Here is a 22,573-nt window from a genome sequence, read left to right on the forward strand (position 1 = left end):
TAATAAAAAAGAAAAAAAATTATTGTTATATTATGGCCCAGGTTTATTTTTACCCCTGGTAACTGGTTCACACTAGGTTAAAGGGGTAACCCAGGATAAGAAAAACCGAGGCGATTGCTTTAAAAAATGGCACCACACCTGTCTGGTTGTGTGTGGCATTGCAACTCGTTCCACTAAAGTGAATGGAGGCAAATGTAATACCACACTGTAATACCATACTACAGTATTTTTGGAAGAAATTAGCTATAGTTTCCTATTCCTAGATAACCTTTTTAATGTGGTGCATTATATGTGTGTATTGGCATCCTGTCAATACCAACGTATACAGCACTCATTTCAATGGCCCTAGGGTTGCCACCTAACCGGTAATTTACCGGAGCGTCCGCCCCTGCAAGAATCAAATTTACCCCAGCCACCAGCCGCCCCTCCCCCCCCCCCCCCCCCCCCCGTGCAACAGCCACCACCGCTTACTGTACTTAGTGGCCCAAGATGCTCTCTACAGGCAGCACTGCGGCTACTTAAAACTCGTGAGCTGCGGCCTGCGGCAGTGACGAGTGACATCCTTTTGGGCTGAGGAGCCGAGCAGAGGGACGTCACACATCACTGAAGGTACTGCCCTCCCCAGAAAACCTGCAGGCGCCACCAGACTGCTGTGAGAGCGAATCTGCCTGCAGAGAGGTACAGGCAGCTTTCTAGAACGTGGCGGCAGTGGGGAAATTAGAGAAGGAGGGTGTCAATGCATTAAATGGTATTGTGGGGTGAAGTGGGGATCGGTGAGGATGGTTTTGTGGGGTTTAATCAATTAAAATGGCACAGAGGGATCAGGGGAGTTTAAATTGAACCCCCCTAATCCCCCTGTGCCATTTTAATTGCCCCCCCCCGATCCCCCTGTGCATTCATTGATTCAGGGGTCAATTAAAATTGCGCAGGGAGATTAGGGGCCCTGATCCCCCAGTGTCATGTTAATTGGGGGGAGGGGGTGTCAGTTAAAATGGTACAGGGGGATCGGGGGGGGGGTCAATTAAAATGGCACAAGGGGATCAGGGGGGAGTGGAATGGCACGTAGGGACTGAAATGGCACAGCAGCCCTGTGTCCTTTCAATCTCCCCCTCTGACCCCCCCCATGCCATTTCAATCCCCACCCCTGATCCCCCTGTGCCATTTCAATTCCCCCTCTGTGCCATTTTAATCCCCCCTCTAATCTCCCTGTGCTATTTTAATTCCCCCCTGTGACCCCACCCCGTGCCATTTTAATCCCATTCTGATACCCCTGTACCATTTCAATCTCCCCCATCTGATCCCCCCGTACCATTTCAATCCCCCCTTCCGTTCCCCACATGCCATTTTAATCCCCCTCCTCTGATCCCTACCCCGTGCCATTTCAATTGCCCCCCTCTGATCCCCCCATGCCATTTTATGACGCGACGTGTATGGGCATGGGTGGAGCTTCCTGTGATGTCAAGCATATATAATTAATTATGCAAATTAGCATGGACAGCATTTTTTTGCAACCCTATCTGCTAGTGACTATCATTTAGGCCACTTCTCATGTGGGTCTCATAGCACAGCAGAAAACTCTTTTTATTCAAGAAAAATAAGTGTATATGAATAGGAAGTGGCCAAAAATGGTCAGTAGCAGACTATGTTCGGTCATTGAAATGAATGGGCCTGCTGCAGGGTGCCACTGTATGTGTTGGCATATCTTTTGTGAAGTAATGCCAATGTATACCTAGAACATACTGCAGACAATATGCAGGACTAATGTGCTCCATAATATCAGATGTGGCCCTGCCGCCTGCAGCCAATCATTACAGGGAACTATTTTCTTATCTTCAGTAAAGAGACAAGAATTTCCCATTTCCTGGAGGATTTTGTTCTTTTTGTTTCCATCTGAAGGATGAGTCTGCTTGGCCCGCAGGGTTGTGACACCTTCACATGCGATAACTCATATATAAGAAGCCAAGGGGGTCCTATGGAGCCTGTGGCCCCTGTGTTCTCTCTGGCAGGAAGCCATAATCAGACTTCTCAACCTGCTCGAGCTTCCACTTCCTCTTCCATTTATCGCGCTGATTCTTCTGTCTGGACACGACTTCCTCTTGTGCCCGTGCCGACTGCTGCCTGATGTGTTCTGTTCAGCCTCATCTCATCCTGTGTAATGGTTTCCTTATCCTGAGACCCATGTCTTGGAATGATGACCCAGTTTCCTACTTTTTGGAGGAGGCAGGTTATAGGTTGACATTTTGCAACAGCTCAGATGTCTTCCATTTTTTTCATATAACACTATTAACCCCCAGAGTAATATATATATATGGGAAATACATTATGGTTAGAGATAAGTGAATTTTCCGAAAACATTTGGTTCGGTCCGAATGTATGTGCGGCGAATCTGTATTAAAAATGGCTATTTCTGGCCTACAGAGAGCCTCAATAGGAGTGTAGAACACTTTGCCTTGCTGTAACTAAATGACACAACGTGGAGGTGGTGGCAGCATGAGAAGACTATATGGTGCATGAATGACACAGCGTGGAGGTGGCGGCAGCAAGAGCAGACCATATAGTGGCTGAATGACACAGCCTGGAGGTGGCTGAAGCATGAGGAGACCATATAGTGGCTGAATGACACAGCCTGGAGTTGGCGGCAGCATGAGAAGACCATATAGTGGCTGAATGACACAGCCTGGAGTTGGCAGCAGCATGAGGAGACCATATAGTGGCTGAATGACACAGCCTAGAGTTGGCGGCAGCATGAGGAGACCATATAGTAGCTGAATGACACAGCCTGGAGTTGGCGGCAGCATGAGTAGACCATATAGTGGCTGAATGACACAGCGTGGAGGTGGCGCAGCAGGAGGAGACTATATAGAGGCTGAATGACACAGCCTGGAGTTGGCGGTAGCATGAAGAGACCATATAGTGGGTGAATGACACAGCCTGGAGTGGACAGCAGCATGAGGAGACCATATAGTGGCTGAATGACACAGCCTGGAGTTGGCGGCAGCATGAGAAGACCATATAGTGGCTGAATGACACAGCCTGGAGTTGGCAGCAGCATGAGGAGACCATATAGTGGCTGAATGACACAGCCTGGAGTTGGCGGCAACATGAGGAGACCATATAGTAGCTGAACGACACAGCCTGTAGTTGGCGGCAGCATGAATAGACCATATAGTGGCTGAATGACACAGCCTGGAGGTGGCGCAGCATGAGGAGACCATATAGTGGCTGAATGACACAGCCTGGAGTTGGCGGCAGCATGAGTAGACCATATAGTGGCTGAATGACACAGCCTGGAGGTGGCGCAGCAGGAGGAGACCATATAGTGGCTGAATGACACAGCCTGGAGTTGGCGGTAGCATGGAGAGACCATATAGTGGCTGAATGACACAGCCTGGAGTGTGCAGCAGCATGAGGAGACCATATAGTGGCTGAATAACACAGCCTGGAAGTGGTGAAAGCATGGGGAGACCATATGGTTGCAGAATGAGACAGCCTGGAGGTGGCAGCAGCATGAGGAGAACATATGGTGGCATTATGAGACAGCCTGAAGGTGGTATCGTCATGAGGAAAACATATGGTGGCAGTATGAGACAGCCTGGAGCTGGCATCAGCATAAGGAGAACATATGATGGCATTATGAGACAGCCTGGAGGTGGCATCATCATAAAGAGAACATATGGTGGCAGTATGAGACAGCCTGGAGGTGGCATCAGCATGAGGAGAACATATGGTGGCAGAATGAGATAGCCTGGAGGTGGCATCAGCAGTATCAGGAGTCCTAAAAGTGACCCGGTGACCTAGTGGGGTGGTGGGTGGCAGTACCAGTACCCGGTAACGAACGTGGGTGAAATAAGGAGAACTTGGCATCAGATGTGTGGCATCAGGTGGGTGGGAGGATCAAAATAGCAGTTGAGGCAGGTAGGCAGAAGAAAATGGTCTCTTTTGTGAAAGTGTTAGTGTGCACAAGTAAATATTGAGGATGTGCATTACGTAAAACTTAACTTTTGATAATATTCTTAGGATAAAATATATGAATCCAAATTTTTTTTTAAATCAAACAAAAGGAAAGGTGTGCAAAATACACCATGTGCCACCTACACCACCAAGTATTGATGTGATGCAAAGACCTCTAAAAGGTGGAAAGGAACAACGTATGGTCCATTGTAACCGGTGGGGGTAAAAACTTCCCCTGTAAGGCTCTACTTTCGCATTATTAATTCCCTTCTTGGCAAGTGTTACTCACCCTAAAAAGGGGCACCCCACACAGGAACCTCTCCCTATTTCCACCTGCAAACACTGCCATTTCCCAGGGTTTTTAGGTGGAAATAAGGAGAGGTTCCTGTGTGGGGCCTCCATTTTTAAAATGAGTAACACTTTCCTTGAAAAGGTGGAAGGAACAACGTATTGTCTATTGTAGCAGGTGGGGGTAAAAAATTCCCCTGTAAGGCCCTACTCTCGCCCTATTAATTCCTTTCTTGGCAAGAGTTATTCGCCCTAAAAAGGGTGGCCCCACACAGGAAACTCTCCCTATTTCACCTACAAACACTGCCACTGTGCAATACGCTCCACTACACTTAAAACAGTAGTTGTCTACAACACCAGCAGGTGTGTACTTTTGGCTGGCCTTTCACAGTATCTAGGCCCTTAAGAATTTAACAGGAACAAAATAGTACACCACTTAAATGTACGTATGTGGTATGCACTTATGAGGGGAGCACAATGCGCTCCACTACGCTTAAAACAGTATTTGTCTACAACACCAGCAGTTGTGTACTTTTGACTGGCCTTTCACTGTATCTAGGCCCTTAGGACTTTAACAGGAACAAAATAGTACACCACTTAGATGTACGTATGTGGTATGCACTTATGAGGGGAGTATAATGCGGCTTAAAAACAGTATTTGTCCACAACAACAGCAGGTGTGTACTTTTGTTTTGCCTTTTACAGTATCAAGGCCCTTAAGACTTTAACAGGAAAAATGGTACACCACTTAGATGTATGCACAGGTTACACTTAATAGAGGACAATGCACTTTTAGTGCTCTGCTCACCCTAACTGGCTGGCTACAATTAGCTTTTCAGTTGTTGTACACACCAGTGCTGCAGCACACAGTCACTGTGTACTGGATTGAGGTGAATCACTGCTGTAATACACCCACAATTGCACTTTCTCTCTCAATCTCTCTCTCTTCCCTATCAGTGCTTCTAGGCTGGATTTGGGCTGAAGGTGAATCGCTGCTGTAAAAAAGCTTTTCTGTGCAACACGCTGCACTCTGTCCCTCTCTTTCTGTAATAGAACGCTGATGTGAGTGGCCACAAGATTGCTGCTGATTATATAGGGCTGTGACATAACAGGAGTGGCTGGCTGCTGATAGGTTGCATGCTGCATGTGATTCAGGGTCATCCCGCCGACCCTTGTTCCCGCCTTCCCAGGATTCTTTGCTTCATGTCCTCACATGTGGATCCGCCATTTTATATGCCCGGCCCCTGGAGCCTGGACCGCACTAAATGGAGTTTAATGAAGCGATTCACGCAATATTCGCATTCATTACTAACCAAATTTTTCCTAAAATTTGGAACAAATTCACATTCGTCAGATTTGAGTTGCTCATCCCTAATTATTGCTGGCAGATTTATTGCAACTCTTTCCCACTGATTTCAATAGAGAAGTAAAAATCTGTAACAAATCCACATTGAAATGCAGATTTTGTGTTGGATTCCTTACTGGCCTCTCTGTTTATTGCTGATTCTTTCCATTGCAGCATTCGTATTATTTACAAACTCATTGGGCGCTGTGTAGTTCGTACAAGGATAACCCTTAAAAATCCTAATATTAGATCAGCATTTGTTTCTTTTGCCATGTTATGATCAATTCTATTCAACCAATTCTTGTTTAAAGGGGTACTCCGGGGGAATTATTATTTTTTTTTTCAAATCAACTTTTAAAGTTAAACAGATTTAAAAAATGACTTCCATTTAAAAAATGTAGTGCTTCCAGTACTTATCTGCTGCTATATACTACAGAGTTCTTTCCAGTCTGACCACAGTGTTCTCTGCGGAGACATCTGTCCTTGTCAGGAACTGTCGAGAGCAGGAGAGGTTTTCTATGAGGATTTGCTTCTACTCTGGACAGTTCCTGACATGAACAGAGGTGTCAGCAGAGAGTACTGTGGTCAGACTGACAATAACTACACAACTTCCTCTGTAGTATACAGCAGCTGATAAGTACTGTAAGGATTAAGATTTTTATATAGAAGTAATTAACAAAACTGTTTAACTTTCTGGCATAGTTGATTTTAAAACATTTGTTTTCCACTTGTTTCCACCAGAGTTTCCCTTTAATAATACTCAATGTGGCCGCCATCAGATCTTATCCTGGGGTTGTCATTCAGTCTTTCTAGAGTCCTGAGCAGCAACTCGTGGCTTCCTTCAGGAGTATGGGAAAGCTGAGTTGGTTCGTGTTTATTTATTGTTTTTTACCTCTTTTTAGTACATTTCCTGCTGCCAGGGATTATACAGTGCTAGGGAAGGAACATACTGACATCATTTAAATAAAATTGCTATACATAAGCAGGATGGGCGCTGCTGGCGATACCGCCACATCACTCCCGCTTCACCTCTCCCCACATTTATATATTTTGTGTATTTACAAGTCCTCAGTTCCCACTTGATTATAAATCCAGCTCATTGTATTCCTGTTCCCAGGCATGGCCTCACGTCGGATTTACAGCCCATTCATATTACTCCTTGGAGATATTAAGCTTTAAGACCTACTGCTTGAGTTAAACTGAGAACAAATGCATCATGTGTCCGGAGAAGAGTGTAGTCGGAGTTATATTGGAGGTAATAAACTCCCCAATTCCACTGCATAGAAAGGACCAAGATGCACTGGACAGGCACTGCTATAACCCTATGGCTATGTTCACACAGTCTTTTTCAGGCTTATTTCATTTGTAAAAATGTGTCTGCAAAATCGTAGACAAATTGTGTTCATATTTTACATCATTAATGTGCTCTATGTAATACAATGGGAAAGTAGTATATAAAAAAGTAGTATATAAAAATATGGATAGATCTTTTACAGCCGCATAAATTAGTGACATGTCACTTATTTACATGGCTATAAAACATGCATCCATATTTTTTCATAGTTGCACAGCACAGGCAACTACTTTCCCATAGTCTTACATAGAGCACATTAATTATTAAAAAAACGGGGACGCAATTTTGCAGAAGCATTTTTACAAACAAAATATGCCTGAAAGAACACTGTGTGAACCTAGCCTATGTTGAAGGGGTAATCTTAAAAATATAATTTACAATTTATCCACATAGTAAATTATAATTGTCTGTCTGTTGGGTATCTAGCCGATGGGTCCCCAAGCAATCACATGACTATTTTTCAAAGTTGCTTCATTTTACATTTTACATCGTTTGGAGTTATAAAAAACAATGATTAAAAAGGTAGACATAGGCTGTAATAGGGAAATTATGGACTTAATAGTATTCTATTATAAAATCTGCAGCACAACCCTCTGAGGATTTTCTGCAGCAGAAATTCCACTATGGTAAATCTGCAATGGGAAGCTTAAACCCGCAGCAGGAAACTCACGGGTAACCTGCCTGTGTAAACATACTCATTTACTTGCAACTCCTGGGGAGCTAGGATCTGAGCTCTGCCTATCACAATTGTGTCACTGAGCCCTGAATTAAGATTTTAGTCCATGTTCACATGGTGGAATTTCCGTTTCGAATTCCGCAGAAGTATTCTGCACAGACATTTTGCAGCAAAGTCCCCTTGATTTCAATGGGGTTCTGCTGTACTGTGCACACAGCGGAATTCTGCGGCAGATGTTTCTGCCTAGGAAATCCCGATTCCAGAGTCTGCACGAAAATGCATTGCCATTTATGTGACGGCGCACAGTATTAATGAATTACAGTATTAATGAATTACATTGTAAAGACACATTTAGGCTTAGGTTCCGCTTGGTTTTTTTTTCTGGCAGTTTTTGGAAAGTCAGAAGTGGATCCATAAGGTAGGAGAAGTGTAAGTCCTTCCTTTATATGTCCTATTCCTTTTGAATACACTTCTGGCTTTGGCTCAAAAACTGCAGCAGCAGATCTCCAAAAACTGCCAGAAAAAAAACAGGTGGAAACTTAGCCTCATAGTGTTGCTGTGTGCATCCTTCAGTTCTTTGTCTGCCCCTGAACCAGTACAGTGATCCCTCAACATACAATGGTAATCCGTTCCAAACGGACCATCGTTTGTTGAAACCATCGCATGTTGAGGGATCCTTGCAATGTAAAGTATAGGACAGTGATCTATAACCTGCGGACCTCCAGATGTTGCAAAACTACAACGCCCAGCATGCCCGGACAGCCGTTGGCTGTCAGGGCATGCTGGGTGTTGTAGTTTTGCAACATCTGGAGGTCCGGAGGTTGTAGATCACTGTTAGAGGAAGTTGTACTCACCTGTCCCCTCCGCTCCGGACCTTCACCGCTCGTCACCGCTGCCCGGGATGTCGCCATCCATCGCTGTCGCCACGTCCCCGAGGTGCCCCCGACGCTCCGGCAAGGCCTCTGCTTCCCCGGCATCCTCGCTCTCCGCCGCCGCCATCACGTCGCTACGTACGCCGCTCCTATTGGATGACGGGACGGCGTGTGCGGCGACGTGATGACGATGATGGAGAGCGCCAACGATGCAGGGGATCCCGAAGAGGACGCGCGGAAGCACTGAAGACAGGTAAGTGATCGTCAGCGGACCACACGGGGCACCGTAAACGGCTATACTGTGGCAGTTGAAGCAGTCAGCGCCCCCGGATAGACGTTTATGCGATGGCCCCGACATACAAAAGCATCATATGTTGATGCTGCCTTCAACATGCGATGGCCTCTGAGAGGCCATTGCATGTTGAAATGATCGTATGTCGGGGCCATCGTCAGGGGGTCACTGTATTACTTTCAGTTAGCAAAAAACCTTGACCTTGAAAAGTTGTATCTGTATACTAGCAATGAATAGTCATTACTCCTGCTCTCAGCTCCCTTAGCACTATATTATACGGTTTAATTGATGATTAATAGTCTTTGTTCCTACAGTGGCCCATATTAACTAGTGCAAATGCGCTAACATTTCATCACAATTTGCACAAAAAAAATGGTGTACATGACTTGCGCCACATTAAGTATAAGGCTATGTTTACACGTTGGAATTTCCACATCGAAATTCTGCATTGGTTTATAGCCTTGTGAATTTCAATAGTCCCATTCACACTGCAGAATTTCCGCATCAGTCTTTCCGCTGCGGAAATTCTGCATTCCACATAAATAAAGGCCCTGTCCTAAATTTATGCGGAATTCGGATGTGGAATCCCAGTGAAGGGAATATGGCTTTTTTCTGTCTGCTAACTGCAGAATTGATGCAAATTTCCTATGGAATTCATGCAGAATTCGCATTACTTCAACACGAAATTTAACAAAAGCAATGAATAAAAAACACCTTTTTCAGTATATGAAGAACTCCACATGAATTCTGCAGAATTTCTGCATGTATGCAAAAAGATGTGGAGTTTCCACATCATTTATGCAGAAATTCCAACGTGTGAACATAGCCTAAGTCTTAGACACTTTTTAGACTCTTCTTTTGGGTTTCTTTTGGCTTTAGATGAGTCAAGATCTGGCATAAACTCTGGCACAATTTAAGCCAACTAATACTTGGTCTAAACTTAGGCGCATTTAAAAACTGCCCATCTATGTCTGCACTGTATTTTGAGATTTAACTTGAGGCTCAAAAAGGTTGATTTTTAATTTAAGCAAATGAGTCTCAGTTTTTCAAAAAATTTTCTTGCATTTTGTCTGCTATTTGTGAGCTATTTTAAGATTTTTTTTTTCTGTTTTTTTTGCTACTTATGTTGCTGCCGATTTTTACACCATATTGGGTGGGGTTACGGCTATACTGGCAATTTGTTGTGTAAATGACCAAAGAAATGGCCCAGAACAGTCTCTTGCACTTAATTTTATTGGTATAAATTAAACTACATGTGAACTAACTATCATTGAATTCAGTGCAATTCACTAGGTAAAACTGTCATTTTTGGACATTTTACAACCCAAAATAAGGTCCAGAATATAAAGTGTGACCATAATCTTAGGCTTACCAATGCATAAATTGTCTTCTCACATATTTGTAGCTCTTGCTGTGAATGTGAGAACGTTCAACAATTTAGAAAGTTTCAAAGATGGATAGATCTGGAGATGAGGTGGCAATGTTTTTTTTATCTTTATAGCTTTTTGCAGTGAGAACATTAATTTTAGAGAAAGTTTTTCTTCCCTGCAGGGTGGAATTTGCCCCTCACTGCTAAAACACGTCCTAGAACAGAAGTTCACAATGGGAAATGGGACGGCAGGAAAGAGAAATAGACAAATCCTTTTTCTTCTAGCTTTTGGTGTATGATTTCAATGTTTGCTTCTGGGAAATTATGAGACCACCAGAAAGCAGCTCGGACCCCGCCAACAATGACTGTTATAAAGCTAGAGCTGCTAATATCTTTGAAACCGGAGCCGCAAACGTGGAGAATGGAATTGGCAAATGTCAGAGGCAGATTAACAATCACACAAAGGGGAATACATGGGCAATGGGAGGTTCTAACGCAGCCTAATAATAACTACACCCAAAAAATTCACGTATAACTGAATCAGTTGCACATAGAGGTAGGTGAAACTACAGTATGTGAGCCTAAAACTGAATGTGACCATCAATTTATTACTTTATCCTAGGACTACTGTATATACTCGAGTATAAGCCGAGTTTTACAGCACGATTTTTCGTGCTGAAAACGCCCCCCCTCGGCTTATACTCAAGTGAGGGGATGGTCCCGGCCATCCATCTCCGCCTGTCAATCCCTTCTCAGTGGTCTTCAACCTGCGGACCTCCAGATGTTGCAAAACTACAACTCCCAGCATGCTCCGGGCCGGCCCCGGACTAGTGACGTTGCCTTGACGACGATGCGCAGGGACATCTGTGTGCAGCAGACGTCAGTGACGTCCATGCACGGTGGCGTCAAGGCAGTGTCACTAGTCCGGGGCCAGCCCGGAGCGGAGAAGAGGGCCTCCCGGTGAAGAAGGACAGCCCAGAACGACTAACCCACCCCACCGGACGGTCCCTGCAGCATAGATGGCCAAAGATGGACAGCTCGGACCAGCTCACCCTTCCTTCCCACCGAGGGGAGGTGAATAGAAAACAAAAGGGGGGTCAGGATGATGACAAAGGCCGCAGTGGTGTTCAACCTGTGAACCTCCAGATGTTTCAAAACTAGAACTCCCAGCATGCCCGGACAGCCGATGGCATGCTGTGAGTTGTAGTTTTGCAACATCTGGAGGTCCGCATGTTGAAGACCACTGAGAAGGGATTGACAGACTGTGATGATGAAGGTGGGGGGTGATGATGACGAGGGATGATGACGGGGTGATAATGACAGGGTGATGATGATGGGGGTGATGATGATGGGATGATTATTATGGGGGTGATGATGACGGGGTGATAATGACTGAGTGATAATGATGGGGGTCTGGATGATGACAGGGGGGGATGATGTATTTCCCACCCTAGGTTTATAGTCGAGTCAATAACTTTTCCTGGGTTTTTGGGGTGAAATTAGGGGCCTCGGCTTATATTCGAGACGACTTATACTCGAGTATATTGGATATATTCATTGAATACAGTATCTGACAGCCTGGAGCAATCTAGGCACATTAAACATGGAACTTATTGTTTATAGTCTGAATAAATTGAAGGTCAAGCTGTCAGTTTCTGTTTCTGACTCCTATAGTGTAGTTTCCCTCACCTCTAGTTGCACATGTACAATATTATCATGTAACAGATTCCTATCCCCATATTGCTGTTAAACCCCCCTTAGTCTGTGGGAAAACTTTACTAAAACCAGCGTTTCATATATTAGTCTTAATCCATAATACAGCAAAGTAAAATGTGTCAATCTGATAGAGATGCCCACCCTTAATAAATTTGGCACATCTTTTGGTTGTCTCCAAATGACAAAAGAAGATCTTCATCTACAATTAGCTTGCATAGACTTGCAACATTATTGATTCCAAACTCTGGTGTGAAATATAAGAAACCTGTAAGTCTGCGGACACCACACCCCTCTCACTAAACTCTGCCACTCTTTATATAACTTTTACAAAGATCAATGCAGCAAGGGGTCAATAATCAAGGTTCTTGTGTAAGTAAGGTTCAGGGCAGAGGGGCGGGACAATAGGGAGCTAGGTAACTGGGGTCTCTAAGGTTGGCCATATTAAATTAGAAACCTCTTAAAAATAAGCAAAAGAAATGTAATAGCAAAGGGTCTGAACCCATGTCCATGTGAAATTACAGTTTTTCCTTTTTTGATAAATTCTGTTTTTAAATTCTCATTATGGGGTCTTGGTTGCAGATTGATGGGGGAAATTTGATATCTTTAATTAAGCACAAGAGTAGGTTACTGGGGTCTCGAAGGCTGGCCATATTCCTATGATAATGGTTGGCTAAAACGGCTAATTTTGCCATTTTGACAGACCATTGTCCATAAATTCATGTTTTAACAAACATTCACGATTGACAACGGCAGACTTTAATCATCATAAGTCTGATCCTCCAAAATTGAAGAAACACAGAAGGCGGCACTCACTATGCAGGATGTCTTTATTTACCGTTCGGGAACAGGACACAGGTGGCAGGCGGGGTGTTGGGTGGAGGACGGGGCTACCGCAACAAGTTGTTTCGTGCGCCTTGCACACTTCCTCTAGCTAGCTAGAGGAAGTGCGGAAGGCACACGAAACAACTTGGTCCAGCGGCCCTGTCCTCCACCCCACTCCCCCGCCTGCCACCTGTGTCCTGTTCCTGAACGGTGAATAAAGACATCCTGCATGGTGAGTGCCGCCTTCTGTGTTTCTTCAACTTTGGACTGTTTGTCTCTATTGTATGAGCACCTCCGCTACAGGATCATCAAGTTCAGCATAATTTCCAGTGAGTTGTCCGCATCTACCCTCATGCTTATTTTCGTTAGTGCTGGCCCTTTGTCTTCTGCATACACAATAAGTCTGATCCTACATGCAGGAATTTTTGGCAGACTGTTCTTTGATTGGCCGAGTCCTAAGTTCATGCTAATAAAGGCTAGGATTGGTAAGGAAGGGGTAATCCGGGAAGGGCTACAGTACTGATGCACAAGTGAGTTGGTTGGCTGCCTTACTCCTCCAGGTCGTGGTGACCGCCTGCTTGTTCTTTTGCACATAGCCTGGAAGGTGAAATGAGGGTTTCTTATGTGTGGTGCTGACTACTATCACAGCAGCCTGTGGTGGGGCAGTCATGAATGGCACATACTAAGGTGGTTTTAAGTTCCCATCAGAGAAATGGCAAATAAATTGGTGATTTGCTCAGTGGCTCCTACTTGGGTGGGTTATGGAAAGATTCTAAATGAACTGAGGTGCAGTACTTCGTCATCCCTAAGCCAGCATTGTGTGACTGAGGATTCAATTTTTGCATATATATTTCCCATCCATACCTTCTTTATTGTTAATAATGTTCATGTTAAAGGGAGTTATCCACCATAAGGTGATTTTAGTACATACCTGCCAGAGAGTAATGGACATGCTTAGGAAGGATGCATGCTTGCCTTGGGGCTAAATGACTATGTTTGAAGATTACCATAACACTAAGGCTATCTTTTTGTAAACTGGATATTTCCTGTTGGAGTACGGTCTCTTAAACTACACATCGCATAGTTCATTGTTTGTAAGTGTGAAGTTACTTTCCTCCCCCACACATCAGCCACCCCACCCATTGAAACACAAATTAGCTGCATCCATTCAAGAGACCAGTGTTTTCTAACCAGGGTGCCTACAGCTGTTGCAAAATGATCTCTCCCCCACCCAACAGTTACTCCACCCATTGAAAAAGGACTGGCTCCCTTTGCACAGTGATGTCACATTTCGACGCACTGCACCCTGGGAAAACCCAAGACCCGAGTAATTTTTTATAATATTAAAAATAAATATTTGGGTGAAAAAGAAAAAAAAAAACTATTGCAGGACCACCGGCACACACAGGTACAGACATTATATTATGAACTACATTAACTGTACAGCCCTTGTAGCATAGTAAATAAAATAAAAAATCCTGGAATACCCCTTTAAAGATGTTACATATCTTGCTGATATGTTTTTACGTTATTTGTTTTATGCCTGAATATTTAGTTAAGAGTCTGTTGTGACCATTATTTTTCCATTATCACATAGTTTCTGGAGTATTTATATAGGAGGAAAAGTGTCGTAGGTGCCCTAAGAGGTGGATGGTGTGGGGGCAATCTACAATATCATAGTCAAGACAACCCTTTCTTAGTACAAACCCAGAATCTGGGTGTAGTGCATCTCAGATCTTTCTTTGGACTGATAAAATGAACACCCACATTTTTTAACACCCCACCCCATCTATATTGAGCATTAGTTGGGATTGTAATAAAGACTCTGATATGTCAGAGCAGGATATGATAAGGCACAGCTATGTTGTGTTGTTGCACCATCTCCATCAACTCTTAATGCAGTGTTGAGATGAGCGCTTGTAGCATAGCATAATATAGCATTGTATAATGTGACTTCATTATAAGTTGCTGGAAGAGACAAAGGCAGAAATATTATTAGACGTTAAATTTGTCAGTTCCCATAAAAAAAAATAAAAAAAATTAATATGTTACGCAGTACCCAATCCTGACCATGCACATTTATATGTTTATGCCTCTATCACCTATATTTATTATAAAAATCTCTCTTTTCATGAGGGAGGTGATTGGTGTGTCTGTTCATGCAGCCTTGTCCATGAGTCATCTCTTGTCCATGATTCATGGACAAGCTGATGCTGCTACCAGACTGGTTAATATCCCAGTAGGTATGGGGACCCCCTAATGGTGGGATTTTTAGGTGCCGTTTTCTTTATTAAATATTCAAAAACATTTAAACAACCATATTACAAAAGGTCTTTAATTTTCATCAGTAACAACTTATAAAAAGTTTTTGGATCTGACAGTGCCCATTTAAAATATTCAAATAGTCAAGAATATCTCCATTTTAGTCGCATGAACCCAAGCAAGCTAGATTATTGGAAAGCCATTTATTCATACATACACATACATACATTCATACATACATACATTTATAAAGCATGACTAAAGGGTTGGCTAATAGTCGGCAGAGGAGCTGTATTCACAATTTTTTTTGTGTTTTTTTTTTTGTGTTGTGTATTTTTTTGTGTTGTGTTTTTTTTGTGTTGCCAAGCTGCTTTCTTTATTATTTAGCTGCACTGTAAGGCTAGGCTCAACCAGTGTTTTTTCTAGCATATTTGATATATAGAAATGCATCTGCAAAATCGTGTACTAATTTCATCCACATTTTTTCCATTAATCTGCTTAATCAGTCTATGGGAAAGTTGTTGCCTGTGCACATTGTCTGTTAAAATACAGATACGTTGTGTACAGCCGCGTAAATAAGTGTCATTTAACTTTTTTATGAATCTGTAAAAAATGTGTCTGTATTTTTACATATTATGTGCACAGACTACCATGACTTACATAGAACACATGCATGGTAAAAATATGTATACAATTAGTCCATGATTTTGTGAACACATTTTTACATATAGACATGCCTGAAAAAACTCTGTGTGTCAACGCACCTATTAAATAACCCTAAGTTTTATTCATGCAGAAAATTCAGCATCTAGCAAATGTTACTTATCTCATTTTGCACAGTAAGGCCTCCTGACAGAACTGAGGGGCATTGTCTAGGTGTCCGCATTGCTGCAGGTTACCTCAGAATCAATTGAACCATCAGCGAGCTGCCAGCCTGACATTTCTTGCAAGCACTACATTTGCTTGAACATTTCCTTGGCTGGAATGTCAGAGGTGCCACATTGAGCGTTAGTCACTATTACTTGACTTTTACCAATTGTGATAAAGTGGCAAGGAAAGGGTGGATTTCCTTCACTCACTCTGGAGCAACCATCACCTGTGGCCTAATGAATGAGGCAGCAGAGAAGGGAGGTGTTTATAAGGGAGAGATTCAGTCTTATCTGGGCTCTCCCTTGGAAACAGCAGATTGCTGTAAGGGGGAGACAGAGGGCCCTGTTGGAAGCCCACAGCAGGAGCTGTGAGTGACCCAAGTGACCATGGGAGCTGTGAGAAATCAGGTTGCAGGTGGCACATGATTTAGCTGGATGAGGGGAGCTCACCAGTTAGTAGTCACATGCTAACATGTGTAGTCAGTGACCAGACGGTCTAGGTCTTTGTATTGTTCCTGATTTATATTTTGTTTTACCTGCAACCTGGGTAAATAAAGGTGGTGAGGTGCCAGGCTTGTATGCTGAACTGTTGTCTGGCGAGTTATTGCGAGGAAACGTGTCCCGTGGCAAGTGACCAGGACGATCCCAGAGCTATCCCCGAGGACAGTTCCTCACACTTGGTGGAGGATGCGGGCATCACGTTGATAAGGACATCACATTGACAAGGGCAACTCGTTGCCAAGGGCTACCAACGGGCGAGTTGGAGAGGAGCCATTGCTAGGGTCAACCCCCTTCAAGATTGCAAGTCGGATGAGCCCAGCAGAGGAGTACAAGCACAGGATGGAGTCTGTGGAGGAACGTTGCTAGGGGCAATGGATCGAGATTTTTTTTTTGGAAAAGGGATGACATGGGCAATCGACATGGGCCACAACCGGTGGTCGCCGGGATGAAGCCGAGGTGGGCGGAATCCCACTGTGGGTGAACTTGGATGGTCGTAAGACTGCGTCTTGGATAAGGCCGGAGTTAATTCAGTGTGTGAAGTCCCGACCGAAGATCGGTAAGACTGTTCAAGTTACTTTTAAAACCTCTTTTGGGACAGTGAACCATGTGTTGGAGGTTTGTGCGAGACTTATGGGGAAAACTGTTCTGGGCAAGCCGAGAATGCGCCAAAAATTTTGCACCCAAGGGTTCCGGATGTAGTAAAGACTGAGGTGTCTTTGCGGGACTGTGTGAATGGTCTCATATATTGTGAACCCATTCAGGATAATAAGGTTTTTGTAGTAAAATGTATGATGATGTGTCCAGAGGTAAAAAGTTCTATTCCCACCTCTGGCAGGACAAAATAAAACCTGTGTGAGCTGGCAATAGATGGTATAAAGGTGATGGTTTTGTTAGATTATAGAAGTGTGATAAGTCTGGTAAAGATCAGCTGCATAAAGCCAGACCCCGCTATAATGTCTATGCAAGCTGGAATTTGGGGTTATAAAACAGTTGATGTTTGTATTACTTCTCCCTATGGTACAATAGTTCACAAGGTTGCAATAGATCCTTCCATGGAGTATGAAGTAGTACTGGGGAAGGATTTTCCGTTTTTCAGACAGTTGTGGGAAGATAGTCAGGTGACTAGAGCAGGTACACGTGATAGGCTCACAACACTTAACTTGCACCATACAGCAGAGGAAAGTAACTCAGCAGAGGCTGAGGATGGGGAATGTAAGCAAATCCTAGGTGTATGTCAGGTGGGAGTGTGCCAGACCACTAAGGGAGCTGAAGAGCACTCCGCAAGTCAAGCTACAGAGAGGGCAATGGAAAAGCCAAAGTTATGGAAGAAAGGTCCAGTGGAGCTGGATGCTGCATTTACAGTCACAGACGGAGTCCTAAGTAAACAAGATGGAGAAGAATCGCCTCGAGTGTCTGATAGAGGACAAGAGAATGACTCAAGGCCCGACGGCGAGAGTGAGGAGACCACTGTTAGTAAAAGGTCTCGGAAACGATGAGCTGGCCTGGGGAAGAAACTGGAACAGATCCAGGTTTTGGAAGAAACCCTGCAGTTGGTTTCTATGAAGTTGTCAGAAACAGAAGAAAAGGTACAGTGTATGACAGAAGAAAGGGTCAAAGTGCTTGCAGAGTTCCAGAATGAGCAGGAACAGAAGCGTCAACTGGAAAAAGTCACCGAGCTGCACGAAAGTGACATTGTGGCTCTGCAAGATGAACTGTCCCGCTCCCAGAGTTTGGTGACCTGCCAGAAGAATAAAGTGGAGAGTCTGGCCAAGCAGGTTACCTTTCTGACAGAAGAAGTGAGTCTTCTGCACAGTGCATATCATGCTCTACGGTGTGACTACAAGGCTAGGCTGGTTGCCGTAGAGGATCTGGAGCAAGAGAAAGTGCTGTTAGCGCACAACGTGCAGAGCCTGGAAGCGCAGAACAAAACGTGCAGAAGGTCCCATGTAGCTGCCTTGGTTTTGCTGGGAGCGCAACTCTACGAGCAGGAGGCTGTGCTGGCGGACAATGAGCAGTTGAGGAAACAATTGCTGTCTTCAGAAGACACTCAGGGACTTGACAGAGTTGCTTCATAGTGAGAGAACGAAGTCTGCTAAGCTCCAGTATAAGCAGCGAAAATATGAAAAAATGGAAAGGCTCAAGAAAGAATTGGCTCAAGAAAGGCTTCTGGGGCAGAAGTTACTGGATACAGGGATGATTTCTCTGAATGTGAAAAAAATCCTCTGAAGCTAAGATTGAGGTGAGGCCCAGTGAAAATGCTCTGAAGCTAAGGTTGAGGTGAAGTTTTGTAAAAAGTCCTCTGAAGCTAAGATTGAGGTGAAACTCGGTAAAAAGTCCTCTGAAGCTAAGGTTGAGGCGATGTTTTGTAAGAAGTCCTCTGAAGCTAAGATGGAGGTGAAGCTGTATGAGAAGTCCCCTGAAGCTAAGACTGAGCTGAAGCCAGATGGGAAATCATCTGAAGTGAAGTCTGAGGTGAAACCTGGTGGGGAATCCTCTGAAGCTGAGACGTGTACATGGTGGCTGGTGAGAGTGAGAAAGAAAAGTGTCAAGGTCTTCAGTGTCTGTGGGACAAGAGTTGTCCAACAGCAAGGAAAGGCAGGTGGACTCGGTGGTCTGAGCAAAGGGGGGTATATGTGATAAAGTGGCAAGGAAAGGGTGGAATTCCTTCGCTCACTCTGGAGCAACCCTCACCTGCGGCCTAATAAATGAGGCAGCAGAGAAGGGAGGCGTTTATAAGGGAGAGATTCAGTCTAATCTGGGCTCTCCCTTGGAAACAGCAGGTCGCTGTAAGAGGGAGACAGCGGGCCCTGTTGGAAGCACACAGCAGGAGCTGTGAGTGACCCAAGTGACAGTGGGAACTGTGAGAAATCATGATTTAACTGGATGAGGGGAGCTCACCAGTTAGTAGTCAGGGCATGCTTACATGTGTAGTCAGTGACCAGACGGTCTAGGTGTTTGTATTGTTCCTGATTTATGTTTTGTTTTACCTGCAACCTGTGTAAATAAAGGTGGCGAGGTGCCAGGCTTGTATGCTAAACTGTTGTCTGGCAGGTTATTGCAAGGAAATGTGTCCCGTGGCAAGTGACCAGGACAATCCCAGAACTATCCCCGAGGACGGTTCCTCACACACAATATAAACCTACTAACCACTCATGATGCTGTTAACCACCAGAATGATGTTTACCTTTTAAGGACGCTGGGCGTATGCATACGCCCTGCATCCCGAGTCCTTAACCCCTTAAGGACACATGACGTACTGGAACGTCATGTGTCCACTCCCGATCTATAACGCGGGGCCACGGCGTGGCCCCGCGTCATAGCGGTTCGGGCCCGGCCTCTAACAACGGCCGGGACCTGTGGCTAATAGCGCGCGGCATTGATCGCTGTGCCGCGCGCTATTAACCCTTTAGACGCGGCGTTCAAAGTTGAACGCCGCGTCTAAAGTGAAACCGAAAGCATGCCGGCTAGCTCAGTGGGCTGTTCGGGATAGCCGCGGTGAAATCGCGGCATCCCGAACAGCTGACAGGACAGCGGGAGGGCCCCTACCTGCCTCCTCGCTGTCCGATCGCCGAATGACTGCTCAGTGCCTGAGATCCAGGCATGAGCAGTCATGCGGCAGAATCATCGATCACTGGTTTCTTATGAGAAACCAGTGATCAATGTAAAAGATCAGTGTGTGCAGTGTTATAGGTCCCTATGGGACCTATAACACTGCAAAAAAAAAGTGCAAAAAAAAAGTGAATAAACATCATTTAACCCCTTCCCTATTAAAAGTTTGAATCACCCCCCTTTTCCCATAAAAGAAAAAACACAGTGTAAATAAAAATAAAAATAAACATAAATGGTATCGCCGCGTGCGGAAATGTCCGAATTATAAAAATATATCGTTAATTAAACCGCACGGTCAATGGCGTGCGCGCAAAAAAATTCCAAAGTCCAAAATAGTGCATTTTTGGTCACTTTTTATATCATGAAAAAATGAATAAAAAGCGATCAATAAGTCCTATCAATGCGTTAAAAACTTCAGATCACGGCGCAAAAAATGAGCCCTCATACCGCCCCATACACGGAAAAATAAAAAAGTTATAGGGGTCAGAAGATGACAATTTTAAACGTATACATTTTTCTGCATGAAGTTATGATTTTTTCCAGAAGTGCGACAAATTCAAACCTGTATAAGTAGGGTATCATTTTAATCATATGGACCTACAGAATAAAGGTAAGGTGTCATTTTTACCGAAAAATGTACTACGTAGAAACGGAAGCCCCCAAAAGTTACAAAATGGCGTTTTTTTTTTTCAATTTTGTCTCACAATGATTTTCTTTCCCGTTTCACCGTAGATTTTTGGGCACAATGACTGACGTCATTACAAAGTAGAATTGGTGGTGCAAAAAATAAGCCATCATATGGATTTTTAGGTGCAAAATTGAAAGAGTTATGATTTTTTAAAGGCAAGGAGCAAAAAACGAAAATGCAAAAACGGAAAAACCCCCGGTCCTTAAGGGGTTAAGGAGGTGGGGCGTATGCATACGCCCGTGGGAATTCCGGTCCCCGCCGCTAGCCGGTTGGGGACCGGACCGGGATGCCTGCTGCCATCATTAAGCAGGCACCCCGGCACATCGCCCGTATGTCGGCGATCGCAGAAAATTGCATGTCAATTCAGACATGCGATTTTCTGCTATTCCAGGCTGATCGGGTCTCTGGTGAACCGATTACCCGGAAAATAGGGATGATCGGAGCGGTCAGTGACAGCCCTGATCATCCTGAGGGATAGGAGAGAGGTCACAGTGCTGCGATCTCCTCCTATCCCCTGCCATTGGTTAGAACTGATTCTAACCAATGGCAGGTTAACCCCCTGTTCTGCCTACCCCTGGATGTCGTGGGGAGAAGATGGAGGCCGGTACCTGAAGGAGAAGATGCCTGGGGAACCCGGATCGTCGCTGGAGACTGCTGGATCCTGGCTCAGGTAGGGAAACTACGGTGGGGGGAATGAAAGTGAAAGTAAAGTGATCTTTACTGTGGCAACAACCACTAGGAAGGCCAAACTGCAACTCCCAGCATGCCCAGACAGCCTTTGGCATGCTGGGAGTTGTAGTTTTGCAACATCTGGAGGGTCACAGTTTGGAGACCACTGTTACAGTGGTGGCCAAACGGTAGCCCTCCAGATGTTGCCAAACTACAACTCTCAGCATGCCCTTACTGCCCAGGCATGCTGGGAGTTGTAGTTCTGTAACATCTGTCCCTTCAGATTTTACAATTTTTATGACATTTTTGAAAATTGCTGCTCTATTTTGAAGCCCTCTAATTTTTTCAAAAAGCAAAAATATGTCCATTTATATGTCCATTATCCAAGTAGAGAGCTTCAAAATTAGAAAAATGCTAAATTTTCATGAAATTTGGGGATTTTTCAAGTAACGCCGAAAATTTACCACTAAAATAAAGTAGAATATGTCACGAAAAAACAATCTCAGAATCAGAATCTTCGGTAAAAGCGTTTTCGAGTTATTAATTCGTAAAGCGATGGTTAGAGAGGAGCGAACTTATAGTAAATTCGATTCGTCACAAACTTCTCGGCTCGGCAGTTGATGACTTATCCTGCATAAATTAGTTCAGCTTTCAGGTGCTCCCGTGGGCTGGAAAAGGTGGATACAGTCCTAGGAGACTCTTTCATAGGACTGTATCCACCTTTTCCAGCCCACCGGAGCACCTGAAAGCTGAACTAATTTATGCAGGATAAGTCATCAACTGCCGAGCCGAAAAGGTTGATGACGAATCGAATTTACTGTAAGTTCGCTCATTTCTAGCGATGGTGGTCAGAATTGTGAAAAAGGGCTCAGTCCTTAAGGTGAAAAAGGGCTGCGTCCTTAAGGGGTTAAATGTGTGTGTATGGGTGGAAGGGTACTATTATGAGTAAATGTTTTTACTTTGCTGACTATTTCATGCTTCAAACTAATTTTGCGTTGTAAGACTGAATACCTTGTCTTTTACTAGGCATATGAAAAAGTGCAAAGTGTTATACAAGTCCAGATTATTGTGGTGGGGGCTGGAGCCTTTTCCAACTATGGACATCAACCACACTATTTAGAATGACTCCAGGGGCTACCTAATGGTCTTTCATACTTAGACTTAGAAACCTAGGACTAGAACACTTTTATTGCATGACAGTGTTAAAGAGCCTTATATAACAATAATATAAGGGCACTGTGTGCCAAGATTTTTAGGGCAATGTATGGGAACATTATTTTGACATTGGTT

Source organism: Hyla sarda, chromosome 6, assembly GCF_029499605.1.
Source record: "Hyla sarda isolate aHylSar1 chromosome 6, aHylSar1.hap1, whole genome shotgun sequence".
NCBI lineage: Eukaryota > Metazoa > Chordata > Amphibia > Anura > Hylidae > Hyla > Hyla sarda.